The sequence below is a fragment of the Rattus norvegicus genome, chromosome X (assembly GCF_036323735.1).
Source record: "Rattus norvegicus strain BN/NHsdMcwi chromosome X, GRCr8, whole genome shotgun sequence".
NCBI classification, from domain to species: domain Eukaryota; kingdom Metazoa; phylum Chordata; class Mammalia; order Rodentia; family Muridae; genus Rattus; species Rattus norvegicus.
Genome location: NC_086039.1, coordinates 83,820,104 through 83,841,354, shown reverse-complemented (window position 1 = coordinate 83,841,354; position 21,251 = coordinate 83,820,104). Strand labels below are relative to the sequence as shown.

Here is a 21,251-nt window from a genome sequence, read left to right as displayed (position 1 = left end):
GCTATAAATTATTGCTCACTTTACTGGAAATAATAAGAAAAAGTGGTCAAAATTTGGTATACATTGTAAAACCTAAAATAGGTTGTGATATGAGAAAAATATGCTGTTCATATTTATGAAATCTCAAAAAGTTAATAAAATTTTCATATCAAAAAATAAAAGGAGCTATGCTATTATATTGGGCAATCCCTCTCTAAGACACCACAAGTTATAAACAAAACAAAACAAACCCCTTTAATGGATATAGTTTAAATATTTTCAAGTTGTTGATCAATGATTTTCTATAGACATAACCCCAGATACAACAGACTATTCCATTGCTCCTGAATTCCATCCATAATTTGATGGTAAGGCCATATTGCAGAACACACCACATGTCTGAATCATAGGGCATGAAGAAATCAAGTTAATATTGATCTGTAAGCATCATTTCTACTCAAAAGCTTTCACCGAACTAGAAGGTTATGTGCATGCTACCAAGGGGTGAAAAGTAATCTGTAGTCTTAACAAACTGTAAATTGTGCAATCTATGCTAAGAGCTGACCTAGTGAAATATGCCCACTGGTGCAACACTATCACAAAAACAATATGATTATTCAACCAACCACTTTCTGGTTGGATTTAAATCCAACTTCATGAGCTGGAATAGGTCTGGTGATATTAACTATTCCAAGTCTCCATTGCTGTCTAAGTCATAGCCCTTGGTGGAGAGTCTAGGACTATTATCCTATATAATGGACATAAAATAAACTGTCTCTGATGATGTTAACATTATACTCACAGATTTGGGGCACTTTCAACACTCATCAGAGAAGTTTCATTTTGTTGTCAAAATCACAGTATAAATGGAGGAAGGGAATCAAGGTCCCACCCTTATCTGAGGATCATTTTGCAATTGCTGGCTCTTTGTGGAGAAAAAAAATCAGCTTTCTATAGAGATTGAGCCATGAGAGTCTATAATGGCTGGTTACGAATTCATGTCCATATAGGAATCAATGAATGAAATCATTAGATCTTTTGGGTACTAAGCAAAGGAGTAAATATGAAGTGGAGAGGGAGTTGATGGGATAAGAAATGGAGTGCAGATTAGAGTAAGAAAATTTAATCCAAAACTATATCCACGCATAAATTTAAATCAATTATTTAAAAAATAAATCTTGCATGACCTTTGCTAAATATCTACATTGAGCAATAATTGAATTTATTAACATAGTCTAGTCCAGCTTGCAAATTTCAACTAACCTCAACTCTCTTTAGTTAAGGCAGAATACAAAGAAATGGATTAATGAATAAAGAGATTTAAACTTGTGAAAACAATGAAATTAAGGCAGAATATTTCATCTGGCTGAAATACTAAAGTGTTTGGGTGACTTGAATAAATATTTCTTCAATGAAGATGCAAAAATGTTTAAAACATCCAGCTAATCCAAACTACTATGAACAATTACTGAACCTTTTTGAATATGGTTATTTTAAATATATATATATATATACATATATATGTATATATGTGTGTGTGTTTGTGTATTAGGGATTGAAAAAAATGAAGAGAGTTTAGAAGCTTGTTTTTTTTTTTTTTTTACCTTTTTGTTGTGATGCCAAAATACTCAACAAAAAATCAACCAAAGAAACAGTTTATTTCAGACTATACTTTCTGTTACGGTCTATCCTGGGGGGAAATGTCACTGTGTCAGGAGGAGGAGAATGCTGGGTGAGCTCACATTTAATTTATAGCCAGGAACAAGAGAATGAGTAATGTCGATGCTAAGCTCACTTTCTTCTTTTTGTTTGGTCTAAGGCACAAGTCCACTGAAGAGTGTAACTCTCCTTCAGGCTTGGTGTTAAATCTGCATGCTAGGTTCTAATTTGGCTGGAAGGACATGACATAGCTGATACACACATGAAGTCATAGTAACTGTAGCTGGTATGTGATCACATCATCCAATATGCTAGTATGGACTGAGGGAGGTGCTCAGCTGTCCTCCCCCTAGATGAGAAGCTTTTGACAGTTGATGACTTCTCAGAGATCTTGAGTCAGTTTATTTTGAGGATGCAGTTGCTGGTAGGTTTTATGTGCTGCACTGATGGCCCCACACTCTGGCATATGGTCATCAATAGTTGGAATAAGTGGGAAGGCTAGACAATTAAATATCTAAATGACTCTACATTGGCATGCCCAGAGGTTGGTCTCCTGGAAGGTTCTGGACCCTGTGATTTTGACCCCAATTATTAACCACCTAATAATTGCCACATTATTCACAAATAAGGAAACATCTAAATTATCATAGATGATTTAAAGGATTAAATCATGGTATACTGTTACAATTAATTTATTATTCAGTACTAGGGATAAAAGTAATCCTGTGATGTGAAATATGAATAAATTTGAAGAATTTTTAATAGATGGAATTATGTAGCATTGCAGGAAAAATATCACATTCTTGACTTATATGGTATGTCCTCAAGAGTCAAACTCATAGAAAGGTGGAGTGGAATAGAAATTGCTAAGAAGCTATGGTTTATGGCAAAGTGGAATTGCTATAGGATGGTGTAAAGTTTCAGTTATGAATGGTGAATAAATTCAAGAGATATGCTACACAGTAACATTCTATAGTTAATACTGTATTGTACATTCAAATATCTTAAAGAGATTAGACCCAACAAAGTTTTCTTGCCACAGTAAAACAATGAACCAATAACATATGGAAAAGTGCATTGGTCATCTACACATGAATGTTTTCCAACTGAAAGTAGTAACAGAAAGGCCACGGCTATTTACAGCTAAACAAAAGACAATGATGGCCTTGAAAGAGAGGAAGTAATCTCCAAAAATAAATTCAGAAAATCAGCTGGGTGTATGAGAGCGAAATATTTGACCTGTGAAATGTTTGTTCTAGTACTCCTTAGGCTATACTCTGAATACCTAAGTTAATGCTTTGAGAAGTCTCAAAGGCAGAATGAAACAATACTGTGATAGAATTCAAAAAACAAATGCTGATTGGCAATGTTCCCATTAAGTACTGTAATTTTATTTCAGTATAAACACATTTTTTATATACATAGAAGTCATTCATGAAATTGTAGGCACCTAAAGTATATATTTCAAATCAGAAGTATGTATTTACACATACACATGCACATGTGTTCACACACTTGCATCAGTAGATAACAAACTGGAATTAGAAGTTTAGTTCCTGCAACTATGTTTTTCTAATTTAGTTAAACACATGTTATTTGTGACTTATGGGATACACTGTTATTTAGATCTTCCTATATCATTATAGTTGTTGGCATATAATTTTCATTCTTCCCTAGAATGTAAGCAAATAGCATGTTTTAAAGATACCATACATTCATTATACATTCTTTAAATATCATTGAAGCTAAAGATTATGTGTGGAAATACTTTCTATATGCTTTTGTATTGTTTTGTATCAGTGTCAAATAACATGCAGTAAGCTTTATTTCAGTTTCCTTAACAGTGTTGAGAGCATCCTGATATAAAATAATGAATCTAAACACAGTGTGAAATCAAAACACTCTTAAAAGAGTAAGCTAGAATCATCTACTGAGAATAGTGAGAAAGTTCAAATCTCTAAGGAACTCAAATAATTCTTCCAGCCTGAAAGCACTTTCTTGTTTTTTTTTTCTTCTATGCAATATGAATTGTATGTCTCCCAGCATGCTTATAGAATAGTGGTGGACAAGTTACAGCTTGTGGGTTAAATAAAACCAGCTATAAATTTTCATGACTAAGAACTAAGATTCTACTTTAGAATTTTATATTGGACTATGAAAAATTCAAAATTCAATATCCATTCATATGGTTTTATTGAAACCCACTGGTATATAAGGTATAAATAGAGCAGGTAATTAATTTTTCATTTTATTTTTTTATTTTTTTTTGTTTTTGTTTTTTCATCTTTATTAACTTGGGTATTTCTTATTTACATTTCGATTGTTATTCCCTTTCCTGGTTTCCGGGCCAACATCACCAATATTTTATTTTAATATTTATTGCCTGTGTTTCTATAGAAAAGATATATTTACCTATATTCTAATACAGTCACTAAATTCAATTTCAGAATTTTCATTTAGAACACCTAGAAAAGCCTAAAATATCATTTATTATAGTATCTTATATATTGATAATTTGATTTAATATAATGTAAGCAAAGCAATGATAGAATAAGGTAATAGTCGAATATCTTTTTTTAAAGCTTTCACTTTGAGATATGATGCAAAAAAAATCCCTTATAAGTATTCTTAGAAAAGATATACACCAACACAGAATGACAATAACCCAATTAGAAGCATTAAAGCTTGTCAGCTCATGTTGAAGTAGAAGTTCTTTCAGTCTGACCTTTTCTTTGTATTCTCCTTCAAGAGAATTCATGTCAACCTCTGCATAATCCTTCTCTTTGGCATCCATGTCTTTAAGTGCCTCAGAGAACTCCTTTTTCCTCTGTGCATTGCATATATGCCAGTGCAAATGGCACATTTAGCATACATCAGGTCAAACTTGTGTTCTAGGTAAGCCCAAGCCTCAGTCATTACTGTGGTATTGCTCAGCATGCGCACAAATCTCTGTACACTGTCGAGGTCTCTACAATGTACCACATTGGGGGATTAATACTAACTTCGAGGCCAGAGGGATACCAGTCTACAAAACTGAATGCTGTGCTAGGTCTTCATGGTGGCAGTGGCAACATTGATATCTTTGAGAACTATATCACCATGGCACAATAGGGAATAAATCATATACTTACTATGGGGAGAGTCACATTTCTCCATCTGGTTGGCCAGCTTATAACAACCACTGATGATCCCAGCTACAAAAACCTGCTCATGATAGGTTTTCTCAGCTTATATGGCAGGGGCATATGTAGCCAGAAGGAAGTATATTCGAGGGTAGGGTGTCAGGTTCATCTGCAATTCTGTCAGATAAATTTTCAGGGCCCCATCAAATCTGAGGAAAGTGGTGATGGGAAACATAATCTGCCTAAAATGTAGTTAAGATTAGTGTAGGTAAGGCAAGTGTAGGTTGAGATCTCAATATTGATGTTCCTAAAACAGGTGTCATAGATGTCCTTATTGTTTAGCATGAAGATATAATCAGACTTCTATAGGGTGGGGTGGTTGGTGAGTATGGAATTGTAGGGCTCAACAATGGCGGTAGAACCCTAGGGGCTGGGTAAATAGAGAAGCTCAGTTCTCTGTAATCAATAGAGAATCACTCCATTAGCAGGGGTCTGATCCTAGGATCAGTTTTGTGGAAAACAAAGAATCCCTGAAGACCTGTGCATATGCTACCCAGCTTGAGAATCTGGTTCAAGACAAGGTCAATATTCTCTTTCCAATAGTGTAGTAGCCACTGGCACAGTTAGTCAAAGCATTTTTCTTGCCTGTGATGAGCTGCTCAGTTGAGGAGCTGGCAGTAGTGGGTACCAGTGCAAAATGTATCAAGAACTGTGAGTTCCAGGTCCACAATCAGTGCCCTGTGGACATGCCTTCCAGTGTCTGGTTCACCAAAGAAGGCATGACAGGAGTCATTTCCTCCTACCAGTTGTCTTGCCATTTGGCATGTTGCCAGCAGCTGGACACTATGTTTCAGGTAATAGAACTACTAGCAGGCATTGGTGATATGGACACCAAGCTGGCCAGTGCAGATGGAGATACATTTACACATGGTAGCTAGAGATTAGGAAGCCAGGGTGACAGAAGTAGACATTGGGTCTCACTTATCATCTCCACCAAGGTAAAAGTTAGTGTAAGTAACACAATCAACTGTTAGATCTCTTATATTCACTGTACGGATTACTAGAACATATTAACTTTTAAACATTATTATGTCAGAAATTAATTTATAATAGACTGTAATATGGAAATATTTCTAAATAAGAAGTGAAGGGATTATAAAAATAACAATGGATTATCACTGTATAAAACAACTGAGTGAATCAGAAATGACTATTTAGGAAGGCATTTTTTTCACCTCAAAGCAATGCTATCTATGTTTGCTTAATTATTTTTATTTTCACAAAATATAAATGAGACATGCTAAAGTTATTCAGAAATGTAGCTTAATAATGCTAACATTTACTGAACATTTATGGATAAGGAAATGTTTCAAAAATTTCTCAATTATTTTCTTGGCAAATAGCCCACACAGTCATATGGAATATTTGGAGCTACTCTTCATTTCATAGATGAGAGAAATTGAGGTTCACAGAGATTAAACAGTTCACTGGAGTTCATAAAATCATTAAATATTAGAAATGGCACTTGGAATTAGATACTTTGCAACAGCACTCAGTCATGCTTTTCTGTACGGATTGTGCAAGAAACAAATTTTATTTGGAGGCCAATAGCTTTTATGTTACATGTACTAAATATTTTGGGATGTGAGTTTTCTTAATTAAAAATAAATTCCATTTCATATGTCAACCACTTATTTTTTCATTTAGCATATTAGAAATCTGATCAAAGTGTTTTTTTTTTCATTCTGTTAGTCTTGTAAAAGAAATTGACTACAAACTGACATAGCCCAGGAAAACAAAGATGATGTCAGAGAAAACAAACAATGAACTACAATGTCACACTTTGTTATCCATAACAATTCCAAGTTAATCTCTCAACTTTAAGACAGCAGGAAAGTGAAAAATCTAAAGATGGGAGGAAAAGTGGCTTGCATTTGCACAGCAGCAAGATAACATATTTATAAATCAACACAGTACTGATTTTGGTGATGTTTCCTTGAAATTTAGAGATGTTGATTTAAGAAACTGACCTTAACAAATTTCCATTCCTGGTTTTTCAGTTACAGATCACTATGGAAATTTATGTTCATCCCTTGTTATTAGGTAAGCTGCACATATGGAATCTCAGCTTACTGGTTTTAAGTCAGACAATTTTCAGTTATAAGAAAAGTCTGTTAATTCACTAGAAGTATCTGTATTACAGTGTATCTATACTTTAAAAGGTTAACCTTTATTCAATGAAAACATTCTCCTTTATTCACTGAAAACTAATAGAAGTAATGTTCATCCTCTCATTCTGATTTTATTTACATAATTTCTATTCTGTGTCCTCTTGTGAGCCAAACTGCCCTCCATGATCACAGGTAGTTATAAAGACTGACTTGTGTAAGTAAAAGTTCTGCTATGTGAAATGAATAATGACACAATCTCAGAATCTCAAGATTCACAATATGATCCTCCCTATCAAAGTTTACATGATGCCAGCTGTTATTTGATATCCATTTATTATTACAGTAGACCTTTATATGATTTTGCATGAGTACAATAGTAATTTACATAAAAGTTTTTAGCACTGGAAGAACAAATGCCATGGGGGTGGAAAGGGTATCAATGGATGTGTGTCTATTTAAGGATAAGCAAGTAAATTTTTGGTGCAGAAGAATATTTCACTGCTACAATGACTAGAGATACTGGCAAAGTGTTGCCATAATTGAGATATACTCGGTGCCTTGGATATATGTGATGATGATATAATTAAAAATGCAAAAATGGTGCATTGATCGTATGTATTTAGAGGAAAATCAAACCATGTTCAATCTAGAGTTTCTACTTCTCAGACCTGACCATGGTATAACAAGAACTTGTATTCTCTATGCCTAACATCTGTTAGGCACTAAATGTAAAGCAGTAAATAAAAATTACATGATCATATATTAGAGTATACTCACAGTCAGATTTTAAGAATTATTTTAATATTGTCTGGCAAAAGTAGAAAATTAAGCATTGAATATATACCAATTTTTTTCTCTCCACATATCTACAAAATTTAACTTGCAGTTTTTTGTCCCATGCCTTCTAACTACATCACAGAAAGAAAAGTAATAAATAGCAATGAAATGTCCATTGATTGATGGAAATAGGCCAAGAGAGGACTGAATAGTAAACTTCTTAGTAAGAAAGTTTATTTCATCTATAATGGCAGACATGAAGGTTCTATCAAGTATCAGCATCTGATTAACATAATGCCACAAAGAACAATTTTTATATGAACGAATTTGTATATACAATAATAGAATCATAGAAATAGGGTAAGATGTAAAAGATAATAGTCATTTTATATTATGTTGGAATCCATAAAATGTGAATTTGTACTTAAGGTTTATAGAACACAAAAATTATGAAGAAATTAGTAAATGGTGATGTTTTAGCAGAAGATATAAATTTATTTACTGTATATACTAGAGGCATTAAAACAAGACTTTCTTTGTTAAAATTGTATATAATTTATATATATGTATATTATTATTATTCAATTATTGAAAAGGAACGAGCTTGGTATATGGTGGGACATGCCTTTAATCTCAGCATGCAGAATGCAGAGGTGGCAGATCTCTATGGGTTTCAGGCCAGGCTCATCTACATGTAAGTTCCACAAAGGCCATAGCCAGAGTACACAGTGAGACATAAACAACCTCCCCAAGAAAAGAGTGAAAACGGCATTCAATTTATAAGTATTATGCCTTCTTTATTTCTCTTGTGGAATGTAGTAGATAACATATAATGCTGAGAATTCTGAAAAGTTGATATAGCATGTAAATAATCTAAAGACAAAATGATTCTAGTATCTTACCATTACTACATATGAGAATTCCTTTTTATCAACTCTCTGCACAGAACATACAGAATATAATTTCCATATTCTTGATTGCTTTAATATTTGTTAATACCATGAAAATTGCAAGCAGTTACATTTATTTTAGGTATATTCTTTCAAATTCTAATATAACTATCTACCTCAATGTCAAGCTATATAATCTGTGCTCATATACTCAAAGAACTTTACAACATATTACAAATGTATGTGATCATTCATGTTTGTTGTTGCTCTGGTTAAAATAGAGACTGTAAACTACCTAGGTGTCCATCAACTAGTGAACAGATAGTGAGAATAGGGTATACTTATACATACTGGATTATTATTTATACACTGGATTATTATTCATATGTTAAGAAAAGATGAAGTTATAAAATTTGCAGGTAAATGGATGGACTAGACACAACCATCCTGAGTGAGGTAATATATACCCAAGAGAAAAGTGCCCAGGTTTTCCCCTTTTTTAAGCTTTAGGTATGTATAGTTCAATCATAATAACCACAGAAGTTAAGGAACTATTAATAGTCCAGCAGCAGGAGGAGCACTGTCAAGAAAGGGGAAATAGAATACACCCACTACAAAGAGGTTATGGGAAAAGCAGAATGAGGCAATTAAATGAAGAGTAGGCTAGGAGAGTAGGATAAGAGAAAATACAGGGAAAGGCAATTTGTGGCCCTTTGAAAGTCATTTAAAAGCAACTACTTTAGAGATTTCCTAAAATATATACATATATGAAAGCGATTTAAATGGAGGCACCATATAATAGGAGATACAATGCTTCATTTATTAGTCATCTCATGCTACCAAGTAGAACACTCCATGCCAGCAATGGGTTATATGATGTTGAGTTGTTTACTAGAGGTTCCATACACTACTCAAACATTATAGACTATTGTCAATACTACTGATTACCCTCTATAGCATGGAGTGGTATGTCCTTGTTACTGAAGACAGTGTCATCCAACATGGAAATATTTAGCTGTGTCCAACTAGAAGATTTACTCCTACTGATTTGAGTTTATGATGCTAGAAGACAATTTCTACACTACCAGAGGAGAGAGGTAATCATCAATATAACCTATCCACAATCCCTGGCAAATTACCTAAACAACCAGACTACAGAATCTACTGTTGCAATAATGACCCAAATTCAATGGGAATAAACAACCACTGATAGATTAGATTTAAAAGACATTCATTCTATGGGATGAAACCCAAACAAAAGACTGTTATTGAGAATAAGAACCATAGACTAGATAGATCATGATTCTAGTGAAATCCTACTAACATTATTATATTTATTACTAATAAAATGACTCCTTATGGTCTATTATACTCATATAGTGGTGCTCTACATAAATCACTTCAGAGAAGCTTCTTTTTGTAATAGATGGTAGTTAATAGATAGATCCACAACTGGATATTGTGAATGAAACAGTTAGTTGGAACAGTCAGTCCTAAATGGAATAAGGAAATAGTGTCTTCCAAAAACAACAGGACTAGTGTGCATGTGAACTAGAGACTGTGGAATCAAGTAGAAGGCCTACACATATTCAAGTCACACAAAAGCTTAGCAATGAAAAGACATAGACACAAATTCCCAGCACTGATCAAAAAGCTACTTGCAATTGATACCTGCTGGAAAGGGGAAAATGTGTTTGTTTGTTTGTTTGTTTGTTTGCTTGTTTAACAAGAAGGTGTCACTTGTACCAATCACATTCAAGGGTAGGCCGCATGCCCAGGAATAGTTGGCTAACACAAAAATAGACTCAATTTTTGAGTATTCTGTTTTGGTTTCATATTTTTTGTATCACTGAGTGTTTGTTTCTATAGTTACTTTTAGTACTTAAGAAAGAAAGAATGTGAAATTGGGAGCATAGAAGAGTAGGAGGGTCTGGGAGGAAGTTGAGAAAGGGTAGAAAATGACTAAAATATATTATATGAAAGAGTACTGATACATATTATAACCACAACTATTCCTTAAAATGAAAATTATATATAAACATCTCATGTGGTTTCCTTTATTGTGTATGTAAGTGGCTTATTTTCTTGACTATAAGGAAAAATTAAAGTGTTTTGTAGCATTGTCCAGAAATAAAAGAAATTTGAAAACAATATTGATGAAACATGGGGTCTATACTATCTCCTTACCTTGTTTTCTTGCAGTAAAACCTTGAGGCTAAACTAGAGGAAGAAAATAGAATATAGATTGGGTGATGGTGAAACTCATTCATGTCATAAGTAATATACGGTAGTGGAAATGAGGAATTTTTATAATCCACTACAGCTTTCTCAAATTGTCACAGAATAAAAGTCTTTCTTTAAAACAACATTAAAATAAATTCAAGATGTGAGTCTATACTCTAATAGCTGAGCCATCTCTCCAGTCAGCTATACCCTTTATCTGAAATATACACTTGGGCATGTGGGATTAACCACTAATATATGATTTGAGTTAAGGCTCAACCATGGGCTAGATAGAACCCCTACCCAGTACTTTTTGGATAAGCATCAATATGAGACTAGAAATGTCAAGAACCCAGGAAAAATCCAAATGCTACTGGTTTCCTAAAGGAATATAACAATAAAATGTCTCTGTATGGCATTGTTCTATATTTATAAATTTGTTCCTGGTTCAGCCATCATCAGAGAAGTTTCCTCCAGTAGTAGATGAGAACAAATACAGAAACCCACAGCAAAAGAAAATATGCATAGAGAGGGAGATTTTGGAATACTCAGTTCTAAAAGGGAATTCTCCATCAAGTTTCACCATTCAGGACTCCAAGAACTCCATGAAAGAAAATGAAGAGAAGGTTAAGAGCTAGAGGGGATACAGGATGTCAAGGAATCTAGACCTTCTAGAAACAACAGAGCTGATACACTTATGAACTCAGAGTCTATGTATGACTCATGCCCAGTACCTGCATGCATCTACATCAACAGGGTCACAGGGTTGAAAGAAGTAGACATATGGACCCACTCCTAATCCAGAATCTATTTACAAATGATAGCAACTTGCAAATAGTTTTTATAAAATATATTCCAATTATGGCTCCCCCCTTACTCCTCCCAGTTCCTCGACATCTCTTCTCCCATCCAGATCCATGCAGTTTGTGTCTCCCATAAGATAACCAACATGTGTCTAAGGAATAATAATAAAATGCAGTAAAATAAAACAAAGGAGTCTCAATGGTAAAGCAAACCACTTTTAAGGATAGGCAACATGCCTATCAGTAGATGGCCAAGAAAAATGAAGTCAACTCAATTTTTGGAGGTTCCTTGTCTCATATTGTTGAGGAATTTTAAAATTTTATTTTACATTGCAGGTCCTTTGTGTATATGTGTATGTGTGTGTGTGTGTGTGTGTGTGTGTGTGTGTGTGTGTGTGTGTGTGTGTGTGTGTGTAAAACGTGATATATTGTATACTATATATTATGTTTTATGTATATATTATGGCTTTTTAAATGGAATTCCTGTATGTGTGCATAAGTGTGTGTGTTGCATCTGTATGCACTTCATTTTCCGATTCTTTCACTATTGTTCTTGCTTAGTTTTGTCCTATTTTGCTTTATTTTATCCCACTTTGTTATTATTCCTCAGATACATGTTTGTTATCTAATGGGAGACAGAAAGGTGTGGATCAGGATGGGAGGGGAGACAGAGAGGAACTGGGAGGAGCAAGGGGAGGGGAAACATGATCAGTAAACATTGTATGAGGAAAAAAGCCTTGTCTCAAAATCAAACTTTGCCATACCAACCCAAAACAAACAAAATACTGGAAAACATTTTAAATAGCAATTCATTTACTTCTTCCCTAATCTATATTACTAACAGGCAGAAGCCAAGTAAATAATTAGCCCTTCTTTCCTGGCTTTTAAACTTTACAGAGTTTGAAAACTTCTCTTTTGTCATAGACAAACTATAGAGACAAATACCTAGTTACAAATTGACTCCCTATTATATATTTTAGACACGTAATAAAGCAATGTGATTTAACTATATCTATTTTTAAAAAGTTTGTGAAGTATCAAAATGAATCTTTGAAGTGATAGTGTTACAGTTTAAAATGGCACAGTTTCTTCAAATACTTAACTTGACAAAATTCTCTGTGCAGCTTAAACTTGGTACTTTCTAATTATAACTATAATGTTAACTGTAGACTCATAATCCTTTCAGGATGAAGAAATCATACACAAAACTGAGAAAGAGATATGGTGATCATACTGCAATTAGGAAATTTTACTTACAGTTCTATTTTTCTATGCACTAGCTGTGGCAGTGTTCTACTTGGGTTTCCCTATGTATATCTGTATAGCTTTTTAGAAGCCTTTTGAACTCAGAAACATCACAATCATTTAAAGTGTGATTATTATGGAAAACTCAATGGAAGTAAAATGATCAAAATCTGGTGCACTACTATTGCTTATCCTCAGATATATAACATCTATGAAAATTTGTTGTGGGACCTGGGGAAAAAGGAAAATTTTTTAGTGCTGTGACAGAACATGATTGGCAGAATAAATATTTGCAGATATACAGAATTATATTAGAAATTGCCCAATCTGCTCATCAGAGAGTTGAGTGGAATCCTACTGATAATAGTACATTATTGGTAATTTTTTGATCCTGGAAATGGAAACCAAATAAAAAATAAAAAAAAATTAACTTTGTAGAATTTGTTTCTATTCTTGAATTGAGCCTCTCCCTGTTTGTATTTTGAATTGTTAGACTAATATCCATCTTTGCTGTCCTAACTAAATACTAGTATCTAACACAAGTCTCTGCTGTTGTAATTCTTCTTAAGACTTTTATGAGGGAAGTGTTTTTGCCCCCCCACCCTTGTCTTCTTACCATTCTGACTGCACTGTAAACTCGTTAAGGGCATGATCTTTAAAATATTTGCTATTCCATAAATAAAGTAATAAATTCCATTAAATATTGAAATAACACAAGGCATAAATAATGCTGTAGACTATCAAACACTTTCCTGTGGAAACATGATGAGAAATTGTTACTATAAGTCTGAGAATCTCTCCAGGGAGAGGCTGGTTGTAGCATCTTCTGTTTCTCAGGCTGCTTTGCTGCAGTCTTTATAGCCTTAGAGATTTATTAAGGGTGCATTATTCTTTATATTCATGTTGAGCTTTTAATTTTAGCTTTGCATTCTTGGTGCTTTTTTGTGCTACTTTTACCCCAGAATCAAATTTGAAGTCTTATATGTTTTGCAGATAAAATAAATGTTACTTCTATTAAACTAACTTTATCTTTATTCAAATTTCAGCACTCCTAATTTTTGGACTATATGTTTATTTTTGCTAATACAACTAAGATATAAAAATAAAAATGCTTTAACTACTAACGTTTTAGCATCTAAGGCACATCTTACTTTCAAGGAGGTGACTTCTAACATACAAGGCAAGCCTGCTACTTTGAGCATTATTTGCTTATTCTCGTTAAAACTTCTCTGGTTATATACTAATGGCCTAATAAACTTGAAACAGGAAGTGCTTTGGAGGTAAGATAGCTAATTATTACCCTAGAGATTTGCAATTTAACAATATAGTTAGACTTTATAAAAGGAAATAGACCCATCTAATGTCTTATGGTATTTCTCATTTTTTATACTATTGCTTCAACTTCAATCACAGATGGATTACAAGTATATGAATAGTTTCCTTCAGTGAACTAGAAGACTTTTTTTTAAAAAGTTTCTTTTAACATTTTATTAACAAGAACAAAGTAGTCTTATTCATTAAGAAGAATATAATTTAAAATCATAACATACAGCAATAGGGGAAAAAATAAACCAAGTTTCTCAGTGTTTTCAAATCCTGGAATGTTACTCTTTGATATTCTGGACAATTAATCTATATTCATAGGTATTAGAGAATTTTCAAAATTATAAAATTTTAAAAATGATAAATGGGCAGTTAGCTTATTGGAGATGAGTATTTTAAATTACTTTTCAATGATAATTCCTTTAGAATGTTATTGTAAGTATTACTAAGTGTGACTACTTAGGAGCCAATAGAAATAGGTACAGAAAAGGGTCAGAGGCACATTTCTTATAATAACATTTGAAAATAAACAATGGGTAAGTAACTATAAGCAACAAGAGCAGACTAATAGAATGAGTGTTACTAGATTGTCGAAGATTCATATCTGGATGTTGCACAAACATGGTCATTGGCATTTCTCTCTTCTAATGTAAATTATAATGCTATATAAAGTATTGTACCTATTTATTGATTTTGAAAACACTTGTTTATACTGTTTTCAAAACATACACTTATGTAATGCTTTTTGTTTAAAATGTCAACAATTCCTTTTTCAGTGTTAATGATAAGTGACTAAAAATAAATTGATTTAGATTTTTCTCACTTCCAGTTTACTTTTTATGTAGTTTTTAAAAATAGAATTTGAAAATTTTCTCCCTTCCACTATGCCTAAATATTTGACATGCTCCTTAGCGAAATTATCTAAAGTGAATAAAATAACCATAAATAAATTATAATCAATGGTTATAATATCCATTTATCATCAGAATCAAAAGATTTTATAAATTGATTATTGTTTTATATATATCAATATTTTCTTCCAAAAAATCAAAGTAGTAGACAGCAATGCAAATGAATTTTAAAATGATAGGCAATATTTATACTTGAAAATATTGATATTATTTACTAAGTAACTACTGTCCATGATATACTCAGTGATTAAAATGTGATTTTCTCTGATGGGAAACGGCGATATTATGAGTTATATACCCCTGCAATCAGTACACATTAAATTATAATCAGGAGTAATTTCATCTGGAAAAGACTAATCCATGTTGTTATTAGAACTTCAGTTAATTTTACCCTGATTGTCTTTAGAATATTATCTTATTGGCATAAAATAGGACATATTTATTAAAGAAGGTGAATTGAATTGAGAACATTGTCGTCTTTTTTACCCCCTCCATCTTTATTAACTTGGGTATTTCTTATTTTCATTTCAATTGTTATTCCCTTTCCCTGTTTCCTGGCCAACATCCCCTTAACCCTGCCCCTCCCCTTCTCTATGGGTGTTCCCCTCCCCATCCCCCACATTACTGCCCTCCCCCCAACAATCACGTTCACTGGAGATTCAGTCCTGGCAGGACCAAGGGCTTCCCCTTCCACTGGTGCTCTTACTAGGATATTCATTGTTACCTATGAGGTTGGAGCCCAGGTTCAGTCCATGTATAGTCTTTGGGTAGTGGCTTAGTCCCTGGAAGTTCTGGTTGGTTGGCATGAACATTGTCATCTTAATTGTTGTGGAATAATACAAATTAAGCAACAGCAAATACTCACTTTTAATAATTGTGTGATCTAATAATGTTAATTTCAAATAACTATTTACCATTAGGTCCACAGTAGTTTTTGGTACAAAAAGAGACTATGGGTACAAAAAGTTTAAAATTTGAGCAAAGGATTACATTTCTAAAATGTTTTGAATTACTACATTACATTTAAATTATGTGTTAAAATGATCTGTATTCACTGAAACACTTTAAGAATTCATATGCTATTATATAATTTGCTTGAAGTTACAGTCAAAATTTAATCTCAATTCTTCTGCAAATATAACATTGTAGTTTATTCCTAATTCTTCCATTTGAAATCAGTTTCTATTGAATAATGCAGTGTTAAGTTAATAATATATACCTTGCTCCTTAATAAACCATACTATCATTTGCATTGCAAAAAGATAGGTAACAACACACACCCGGTCAAATATTTCACACAGAAATATTAGCTGTCCATGTGAAGAAGAACTGTACAATGAAATCTTTCCTTTGAAAACATGAGAACCAGAGAAAAATGTAAAGCTCTGCCCCCCTCTCTTTCTCTGTGTGTGTGTGTATGTGTGTGTGTCTGTGTGTGTTCATATGCCTGTGTGTGTGTTCATATGCCTGTGTGTGTGTTCATATGCCTGTGTGTGTGTTTGTGTGTGTGTGTTTGTGTATGTGTGTTTGTGTGTGTGTGTTTGTGTGTGTGTTTGTGTGTGTGTGTGTGTGTGTGTGTGTGTGTGTGTGTGTGTATGACTAGAATATAGTGAATGTTGAAATACGGTGTCTTTTGGGTATGCCAGCTCAATACCAGTGGCTAACCTTTCCCTTTGCTATAAACAACTGTACTTCACTATGGACTATCTGATAACTTGAGAGTATTGGTAATACTTTTTTTTCATTTGCAGCAAAATAACTCTAAATTTTTAGGATCGTGATCCCTTTAAGAATTTTCATTCCTAACTGAAACATTGTCTAAATCCATGAGGTTTTTAACCCTAAATTATCCATATACTATATATTATTAATCCTTAGAACTCCTAAAATAAGTTTGTGTAAAGAAAGGATGGGAACCAAATAGTGAGGCATTTGTGGCTGTGCAAAATAGATTTTAGCATTTGGATTTTTAAATCAAAATATCTATGCATTTTGTGTGTTTTTAAAACATGTTCCATGCATATTACACCAGATACAATGAACATGTTTGTATTCTGTTTGTATAAAGACACACATGTAAGTATACAACATTTTTATTATGGAAGTTAGAAATCCTTTTGTTGGAGAAAATGAGACTGATCAATTATTCGTCCTACGTTTTTATGTGCTGAGCCAGACATGTGAAATAAACAGTGAAAATATGCACTGTAAAATGAGGGATGGTAATCAATTTTTAATTATTCACTTTTAAAGACATTACTAGTTTATTCATTTGTGCCCAAGTAATCCTCAAGTTTTTAAATTGACATTTGCTTTCTAATGCATGTGAGATGTTTGTGTAATTTATAAGTTAAAATAGATTTGTAACAAATGGAAAGTAAATTTATTTTTTCCACATATAATTAAACGGTATTTTGTGTGCCTTAACTGTCACCATCAGTGCTGAATTCGTGATGTTTTATACACACATAATCATACCCAGAAGTTTACATTTATTTTAAAGGAGCTTTAGACTCATGAGATATTAAAAGTCATAATTTACACCTTTTGATGTAACAATCACTTGTACATCTAAAACTAGTTTCTTAAAACATGTTTTATGCCAAGAAATAAAGATAGCAATGACGTTTTAAGTCTATTTTTATGTTACTATCATTTTATTATATATTATTGTATTATATTTCAAACCTCTCTTCTCTCACTGCTTATGTTGAGCACTGTACTAGGCAGAAGATGCACTTGTATTTTAAGGTACTTAGTACACTTCAGTCAGAGGGTCATTGAAATTGTAATTTTGCTTCCTTGGAGCCTGCCTACATATACTACACAGGTGGTTCATTATTGCATCAGAAAGCATATTAGAATAAACTTCATCATTTTAAATTTAGGCTTTTTCTTATTCTTAAGTATTTTCCAAGTGTATTCCATACTACACAATGGTTTGGGAAGAGAATGAAAGACCACCTAGAATTTGTCTTTATATGATTATTTTTTTTTGCCAAAAAAGAACCACTGCACATACTGTAGGAGCTGAGTATCGAGTTGCCTAGAGAGCACAATACCACCATGGTTTCAGGATGAATGGAAGGTTACCTCTGTGTCCTGGAGACATAGATGTGATCATAAAATCACCATAAAAAAAAGACAGGACAATGGGCAATTTTTAGTATTCATTTAATCTGAGGATTTTTGTATTTCATTCATTTGGTTATGTGGAAACACGTAGCACCCACCATGTAGCACTGATCTGCACAGAAAAATGATATATGGCTGTTCAGGACTCTTCTATGAAACAGGGCCAGTGACCTGGAACTTGCTTCACATTTGTGACTCAGATGCTTGGATTCTTTCATTGCACTTGAATATCTGTTCAGTTGCAATTGCTTTGGAAACCCTATCCCTATTTGAATGTATCGCTAACTCTTTTTCCACTCTATCCCCTTTAATTTTCTTTAATACCACTTATAGTCACTTGAATTTTATATATGGGTTCATAATATGCATAAATATCAAAATATATTATTCCTTTAGATTTCATTCTATTCCTAACACTTAGTCTAGTTCCTGAATACTCAATATCTGTGGATATACTTATTGACAAATTCTGTCATTAATATAGCTCTCCTTTCCTGTTCTATATTGATATGTATGATGACAGCCACAGTTTTCAAAGCAAATTTTATTTGACCAATAAGAAGTGATCAGTGAAGCAGAATTTTGAGTAGCATTTCAAACACCCAAACTAGAAAGTTATGCAGATTAATGTATGTGTACTGTCAGTTATTCCACACCTGTCCAATAGACAGAACCCCAGCATGATCCTCATTCCTTTTTCATGTCTTTAAACTAAATAGCTCTTTAACTGGCAGCTTAAGGTATATGCTGGCATTGGAAACATGTCACGTTCATTTCATGTAAGAACTAATGTTTGTTATAGTGAAGAATCTTTTTAATACCACAATTTTCATCTAAACACTAATACAATTGTTTATATAGGAGTAATCAGCTATGGTTATAGGTAAGTAGCATGCATTATTTATCATATTTATCATGTAGCTAAATATTACCATTTTCATAATATAATATTGAAATATTTATCACTGGAAGTGTATGCTTGAAACAAAGAACTGGCATGGTAGCTACACAAAAGCAAAGATTCAGAGTTGTCAGATGACTATCATAGAAAATGAATGACAGAATTCAGAACTCTGATGATAGTATTGATATATGCATCTTCATAGTGCTCAGATATGTGACTTCTGTTCTTAAATATACTACATACTTATGAAGTATATATTTGGAATTTTGTCAGATGACTATCATAGAAAATGAATGACAGAATTCAGAACTCTGACGATAGTATTGATATATGCATCTTCATAGTGCTCAGATATGTGACTTTGTTCTTAAATATACTACATACTTATGAAGTATATATTTGGAATTTTAAATTATATAAAATGTTAATAAAATTTTACCACACTGACTTTAATATCTTTGAGGAATAAATTTGGCTTATTTTTATATTGAATACTTATAAATTAGTCTATTATGGATTCAACTTTTTAAATATATACAGAAAGTGGAATATCTTGGCCTTCTTTGCTGAATTATATATACAGAAAGTGGAATGTCTTAGCTTTCACTGCTGAGTTTTCAGAGGTCACCCATACTGCTATCATGATTTCTCCATACAGATTGCTGATTTTCTTTTTATTCCATTTTAGTCAAAGGAATTGTATCAAAGATGTGGTGCTCTGGTGCCAATTTAGCACAATCTTTTCCTTCAGTTCTACAATCTTGCTGCAGAAGATAGAATTAAAGTAGCCAGAAATTCCAAACCTACTCCTTGAACTCTCTTCGAACAAAACATGGAAATTTATAATAGGTAATAAGAGGATAATAAGACCATATTTTAATTAGTAAGTTCCCCCAATTTAGTCCTCCCCTTCTGAATTCATAGTTTTGGCACACTTATAAATATTTCCTGTGTTTATTTTAAGAAAGTATTAACTTTTCAATGAAATCTTAATTATCAAAAAAATTCTTTGTAATATAAGGAATGTCAAAATCATAAGTAAAGTCATCGGGTGATACTTTAGACTGGACATTTGCCATCATTTTCTTCTAGCACCAAACTTACTTTACTCTTTTCTATTCTATTTAGTTTTAGTCCCAAATACTTAAAGGATTTTCTTAGGAAATGAGAGTAGGTTTTTATAGTTAAATATTTGCATTAGCCTTCAAATTGCCCATTAAAAAGTAGAATGAGGAAAGTTTACAGGAAAATTCTTCAAATTGAGAAATCTGACTCCCTTATATTCTGAATATCTTTTAGTTATACTAAATTGAGTTTTCAAACTCTATAGTTGTATAATTTCTCTAGGTAAAGAAAAAACACACACGTTCACAAAGAAACACTTGAAATCTTATAAGAGCTATATTGTAGCTGATCTAATATTGTTCTTAAAGTCATTTCACAAATTTTTGATATATTTACATTTCAAAAAGACCAAGATCCTCTAAAGCTGTTGTTTTGCATATGTGGTTGTCTCTATCATAATGTTAATAATATACTACATTTTCTTTGAATATTCTGTTTTGGACTCAGGAAACAAATAGCATTTTCTATGTATACTAAACAATTTCACATGATGAAGAAAATACACCAGCCCTTAATAGGAACACATTGTCAAGCATCTAGTTTTCCAAAGTTAGTATAATTTCATGATAGATTATTATGATTTTCAATACATCAAAATAGATATTTTTATATAGCACTTTTAAGCTTTAATTTCAGTTCAAATATTCATTCTGACTTAAACAAATTACTGATATAAAATTTCTACTGGCAATACAAAAAATGATGACTGTACTAGGTTTTCTTGTATTTAACAATACTAAAGAACAGAATAAACAATTCTTCCACTCAAAGATTACTGACAAATGCAGTTTAGAATAAAATCACATCTTAAAAATTCTGTCCCAAATACACATTTTGCTTTCTTAGCTCAATTTTATTTCCTTAAAATACTTGGCATTTTTATTTTACGACTCCACTGATGTGAGCAAACTCTTATTACTTGCCCAATAAACACTTTTGTTTGCAAACTAGCTGTGAAATGGCTCTCAAATGACAAGGAATTTT

General features: G+C 32.7%; 1 protein-coding gene across 5 annotated transcripts in view; it reads right to left on the bottom strand.

Moving 5' to 3' along the window:
• The window catches only part of Klhl4 (kelch-like family member 4), a 290,282-nt gene that overhangs the window by 74,974 nt on the left and 194,057 nt on the right, over positions 1-21,251 (bottom strand). The window lies entirely within an intron of this gene.